This window comes from Streptopelia decaocto (assembly GCF_964273445.1).
Source record: "Streptopelia decaocto genome assembly, chromosome: 6".
Taxonomy (NCBI): Eukaryota; Metazoa; Chordata; class Aves; order Columbiformes; family Columbidae; genus Streptopelia; species Streptopelia decaocto.
The window spans coordinates 56,182,625-56,188,643 of NC_138660.1; the positions used below are offsets into that span (position 1 = coordinate 56,182,625).

The window sequence follows — 6,019 nt, forward strand, 5'->3', positions numbered from 1 at the left end:
CCAAGCTGTGTGTGTGTATACAAAAATATCCTTTCTTTCTCTCATTCTAGAGGTCTAACATTACCTTATAGCCTGCAGGCTCCAGCTCTGGCACCTGTGGGACCCTGCCCAGCACACCATGCAGCACTGGGGCTCTGACTCCCAGCTCTGCTCTGCAAGGTGTCAGAGCCAAGGGTGCACAAGGTCCCCCGAGGGGCTGTGGTGGCATATCGCAGGAGAATGGAGGTGGCATCCAGACCCCCTCCTACTGCAACTATGACTGCAGGACAAAACTTTCCAGACTCATGTCCTAACCTTCTCCTCCACACTACAGCAGCAATATTGGATCATCTGGAAAAACACAGGAAAAAGGAAGATACTTTCACCTGTAGCCTCATGCAAGTAAAATGCTTAGCAAGGTTTAGAAGTAGGACACTACTGAGAATTAGAGCAGGGTGGCCCATCACTTGCCAGATTGCTAGCAGGAGGAGTGGTTTCACCACACACATCTGAATCTTCTAATCTCTATTTGTATTGCAATAGATGAAGCCCCTTAGGCCAAGATCACTAATTTAAACAGTCCTGAAGACAGAAAGCACATCTTAAGGTACACCAGTTGAAGAAAAAGGGGGGAGAACAGAAGAACCTCTTATTTTACAGGCAGGAATAGGGTAGAAATTCAATGCCTTTCCCAGAACCACTGCAAAGCAAGTCAGCAGTGGGAGCTGAGGGCAAGATAACACCTTGGGGAAAGAAAGAAAAAACCCATACCACCACATGCTGGTACAAGATCAGGATAATCTAGTTTTAAAGAGATCAGAGGGTTTGATATAAATTCCATACTCAACAAATCCTCCAGGACCTCGTTATCCCTACTGATGTATAACTGGTTAGTGACACAGAAGAAGCAGGTAAGTTTTTTTTGTACTGAGTCCAAGCCAGAACAACTCTGGAAGAAAGTACTTAAGAGACAAGTGCTAGTAGTAAAATGACAGGTTGAAATGGAAAAATAATACACAAGATCATACCTTAGGTACGAGCCCTCAAGCGACACTAAGCGTCCAACTAAGCACCTTTCAGTAAGATTTCTTCCCTCTGCACTCCACATCGTTTTCTCAAAACATGCATGTGTATTTTAGACAATCTTAACAAAATGTGTGTGATGTGGATATAAAGAAAGGAAAAAAAAAAACACAAAACAACCTACACACAGTCTACACCTCACATAAGTTCATTCACAGAAGAACCTCAGGCAGGTAAGCAGATACAGACAAAAGCACCTCCAATTCTAAAACCATGACTTGCATACTTGTGACAACAAGCCATGCCAGTATATTACTGATATGAAAACCAATCAGATGCCCAAAACTGAACAAGATAGGAGCTCAGGTAGAAGCCTGTAGCAGACTGGCTGTGGGATGCAGCAGCAGCATGTTTGCAAGTCAACAGTTCTGGAAAATGTTTATTTTCTTGGTCTCTCTTCAGGCCTCCTAGCTAATGCCCATCTCTTCCCCCATGACTCTAAACACAAACTTGCATCACAAAATAGCACACTTTGCCTGCTCCTGTTCTCCAGGGCTGCCAGCCCTCATGGCAACTGCTGGCCAAGGACAGGAGAACTCTCAGCAGCAACTGGATTGCAGCTACTGACAGGGGCCAGCAGGAACCACCCCCTAGGACCAGTTTGGCTGCAGGGAGGGGAAGGAGGGCTACTCTATGCTCAGGCATAAGCAGATTCTATTCAGCCTGGCATTTGCAACTGCACATAAGCGGATGGCCAAAGAAATCCCCCAACACAAGCAGCAAGGGATTGCAGAAAGCCACCACTACAGTTGAGATTTACGAAACAGTGGGAGGAGGGAGCACAGGACAATGAGGACCAGAAAGGGGTTTTGTTTGACAACACCATGAATTTGGCTGAACTCTAAGCTGCAGTTCTGAGACTGCTGGGCCAAGAAACCAGCTGCAATGTAACAGGCAGAGACACACCTGCAATTCATCTCTTCTGCTCAGCATCACCTTGAAACACAGGTCAGAAACTAACTCCATTTTGATCAGGTCTTTGCATCTGCAAATCATTGTTGGTTCAATTTGGCTTTCTGAAATATCTTGGAACCTAAAGCATCTACAAACAAAGTATAAAGAGAAGGCTCCAGCTTATACCTGAAACACAGAAATGCTGCACCAGGGACCAGCCTGGTTAGGCTGTTTAGCCTTTTATTTTGCTGGCAGGGGAAACAAATAGAGATTTTTAAATCTGCCCACTCGCTTCCAATAAACTATTGATGATGATACTATCCTAACAATTAATTTTGCTGCCCCTATTGGGCATACTGCTTCTAGATGCAGAATTGATATTTCCCTCCTTGTGGAGCCGAACATGCAGAGATTTGATTAAGTGACAGAACAGGAAACCAGATGAACTCAAACACTAACCATGAATTGAGATCATATCTCTTGGAGAGCACCTGCAGCCTCTCAGACCACAAAACCCATCTGCTGCCCTCCTATAACTTGAACAGTTACAACTCCATCCAGTTCATTTGAGATTGGGTTTGTTCGGGGTGGGTTTTTTTTTGTGTAACAGTGCTAGTGCTGCCAGAAAGAGGAGAAAGCAATCTCTCTTGTTTATGACAGACACTAGCACAGCACAGAATGCCAAGGAACTTGTGTGTGTTTAGCTCTTCAGCACTTGTCTGTGGAAAACCCTTACCTAGCCCACATCAGGCTTTCAAACAGCTTTGTGGACTGATAACAGGTTGGTCCAACACATGATATCCAAAACACTGAGTAAGCTATGATGAAACATGCCATGCAAATTTCAACCATGCATAGATTGATGAAAATGAAGGAACTGAGCTAAGAGCAACATGAAGCATACACCATTAAAGAACAGGGTAAAGCTAAGGCTGTTCTGTACAAGACGGCCACAAACATCAACCCATCACCAAAGAAAGAAAAGCCCTTTCCTCACAGTCAGACTACTTACAATTTACTAAAGTCACAGTCTGAACAAATTAACAGACAAAACCAGCCTATTTTATCCACTCAGCTGAGAGACCTTTACATACTTGCTGCATTTTTTAAAGTATGGGCAAGCGCTGTTGGAAACTGCGCTGTCAGAATTCAGGAGGAAGCTTCAGTTACAGCTGCCAGCCCAGGAGGCAGCAGCAGCAAAGCCGGACCCAGCAGCAGGCTGAGATTTCCAGCCCTAGTCTAGGCAAGGCCCAAGATAATGAGGGACTCAGGGCGACACATGAGCCGGACCCAGAGTCATCTGAGGACAGAAGGGTACCCGTAATGGCAGTCCACCAGCTTCAAAGCCACATTACTCTCACAAAAGTCTGCCCATAAGTTGAAATGGGGAGCTCATAACTTTATCCCTCTGAACATTTCATGTCTAGCCCTTTTCACACTGCTTGTAATGCAGCATGACCTGCCCCTAACACAAAGGCTGTTGAGGGCAAGATCTAGCTCCCCATGTTGTAACTCATTATAGAAGTGGTCAGACTTGCTGTCAGCTCTTACCCTCTAACAACCAACAGTCCTGACCAACCTGCCTGATGGATAGGGAAGAACTGACTAACATATGGGAGAAACAGACAAATCATGTCAGATTGAGTTTTGCTGTTTAAATATCTGGTTTCCATAACACTTAAGTTGTAGCTCAGATTTGAGCTTCCTACATGGCATTTCACTTCTTGAAACAGAAACTTTGGAAGCTATCTGACCAATTTCAAAGATTCCACAGGAATGTTGCAGGCATCAGTGTGGAAAAAAAAATACATTCATGTTGGCAGCAATTTTTTAAAAAAACGAGACAAGTGTGACTACAAAATACAGAGAGGATCACTCATGGTGGCACAGTCATTACTATAATAACTTGCAGGCTTTGGTCCCACTGACAGGGTTCAACAGAGAAAACAAGCAAAAGCTGGACTTTGCCAAGGCCAGGACTGCAGCACAAAGGCTTGTTCCACACAGCAAGCGATGCTGTTGTGATGAGGAAGACCCTGAATGCGACAGCACTGCAGCTCCATCCTGCACTTGCTGTAGCCCTTTGCTGTAGCAAAAGCTGACCACTGTTAGAAGTTCTGAAACATATTCAGCGGCAGCTCCCTCTCCAGTTGCAACCATCTTTTAAATCCAGTTCAAAATGCCAAGCAGAAGTAAACACTTGCACTTCTAATGCCTTTGCAAGATCTAATTTGGGACTTACTGATCTAAGTGTTGGATTTGCATCATCAGGTATCAAGCAACAATACTTTGGTTTGTCTTCAACAGTACCCAGGTGGCACCAAGAGAAGCATGTGATGGAGATAAAACTGATCAAAGGATACAGAGAAACAGTCTGCACTACTGAGCAGCAAAACAGACTCCATTGTATTGGCCAAAGATGCTGGACAAGCACTGGGGCGGAGACCACATCTCTGCCCTAACAACACCAGCTCAGAACATGCTTCTTTACTTAACTCTCATCTCCTCAACTAAATGCTGACTTATGAAATAAATCTGTAAGGGACAAAGAGATCTACTGGTCAGAGTAAGCCTCACACCTGGGAAGACTCTGCTTTACCCCTCCACAGGCTTCCGACACAGCCCCAAGCTCGTCACCCTGCCTGTTTCCCACCTTTCTCAAGAAGCTGTGCAGGGGGTGGGGAAGAGGGCGGCTTCTCCCCTCTTCACAGATGTCTGAAAACACATACATTGGAAACACCTTCAGCATAGCCCACAGAGACCTGTGTAAACACACTGACAAGTAACTACATTCTATTTACTCAGATCCAGCATCTCTCTAAAGTATTGCTGCAGGATTTGTCTAATAGTCAAACCACCTCCCTGTGCAGCCACAAACTTCCAGTCCTCACCCAACCTGCATTAAAGATTTTGACAGGTATAAATTAAGTAAAGCACAACACATGTGCAAAAGGGCCAAATGCAAGAGCCGAATCCACCCGTATCACAAGACGGTTTTAAGAATACAGTAGCCTCAAGTCGTTAGCACAGCCCCGCACTGCTGTGCAAAGGCAGCGCGGCTGCTTTCACCCGGCAAAGAGCAAGGGCTGCACCCCGAGCCCGCCGCAGGGCTGCCCGGCGACACCGCTCCCGCGGGCGGCCCCGAGCCGTGCGCCCGCAGCGCAGCCCGCACCGCGGCGGCACCCCAGGGCCCGGCCGCCCACTGACCCCGCAGCCCCGGTGGGAATGCCGAGCGGCGCCCCCGCGCCGGCCGTTGGGCCCCGGCAGCCCCCGCACCCCCGGCTCCCGCTGTGGCCGTTACGCCGCCGGACCCTCCTCCCCTCCCCCTCCCACAAACCACACCGCTGGGCGCCCCGGGGCCGCGCTCCAGCCCGCTCCCGCGGGCGGGACGGCCTCGGCGGGGCCCACCCCGCCCCGCTCCCCTCCCCGCACCCCTCCCCTCCCGGCTGCGCTCCCCACGGTCACCCAGCGGCGGCATCACACAAAGACCCCGGCCGCGCTCCTGCCCCCGCCGCCCCCCGCGCAGCGGCTCTCCCCGCCCGGCGCGGTGCCGGCACAGGCGTTACCCACCGTGCCCGGCGCGGGAGGCGGCGGCCGGGCAGCGCTCAGTGCCGGCGGCGCCCGCTGCGCTGCATGGCTGCGCCCGCCCGCTGCACGGGAAGAATGGGAGCCAGCGCGCACGCGCCACCCGCAGCCCCTCCGCGCCGGCGCGGCACCGCCCAACGCCTCGAGAAAGCGCCCGGGCCGGCAGCGCGCATGCGCGCACACACCGCCCTCCCGACACGTACCACAGAGAGCGAGGCGAAGGCTAGAGAGGACGCGTCCCCCGCGGCTCTCTATGGTAGGTGGGGGGAAGCCCCCCAGCACGGCTGCGGTGAGGTCAGTGCGCGCGGTGCGCACGCGCAAGGGCGGCCCCTCCCGCCGCGGCCGTTACGGGGGGGCTCGGTCGCCATGGCGACGCCGCGCGCGCGGCGGGAGCCGTTGGGGCTGACGGGGCGGTCGCTGTGAGGCGGCACCGCCGGGCGGCTCTGGAGCAGAAGCCTGCGGGGAGCGCGGTGCTGGT

At 50.8% G+C, this 6,019-nt stretch overlaps 1 protein-coding gene across 1 annotated transcript in view; it reads right to left on the reverse strand.

Annotated features, from left to right (window-relative positions):
• The window catches only part of CLASP1 (cytoplasmic linker associated protein 1), a 171,773-nt gene extending 166,164 nt beyond the window's left edge, over positions 1–5,609 (reverse strand). Inside the window, exon 1 of the mRNA XM_082054938.1 lies at positions 5,527–5,609. The gene's annotated coding sequence lies outside the window, so the exon portion shown is untranslated. The remainder of the gene's footprint in view (positions 1–5,526) is intronic.
• Between the last annotated feature and the right edge of the window lie 410 nt (positions 5,610–6,019).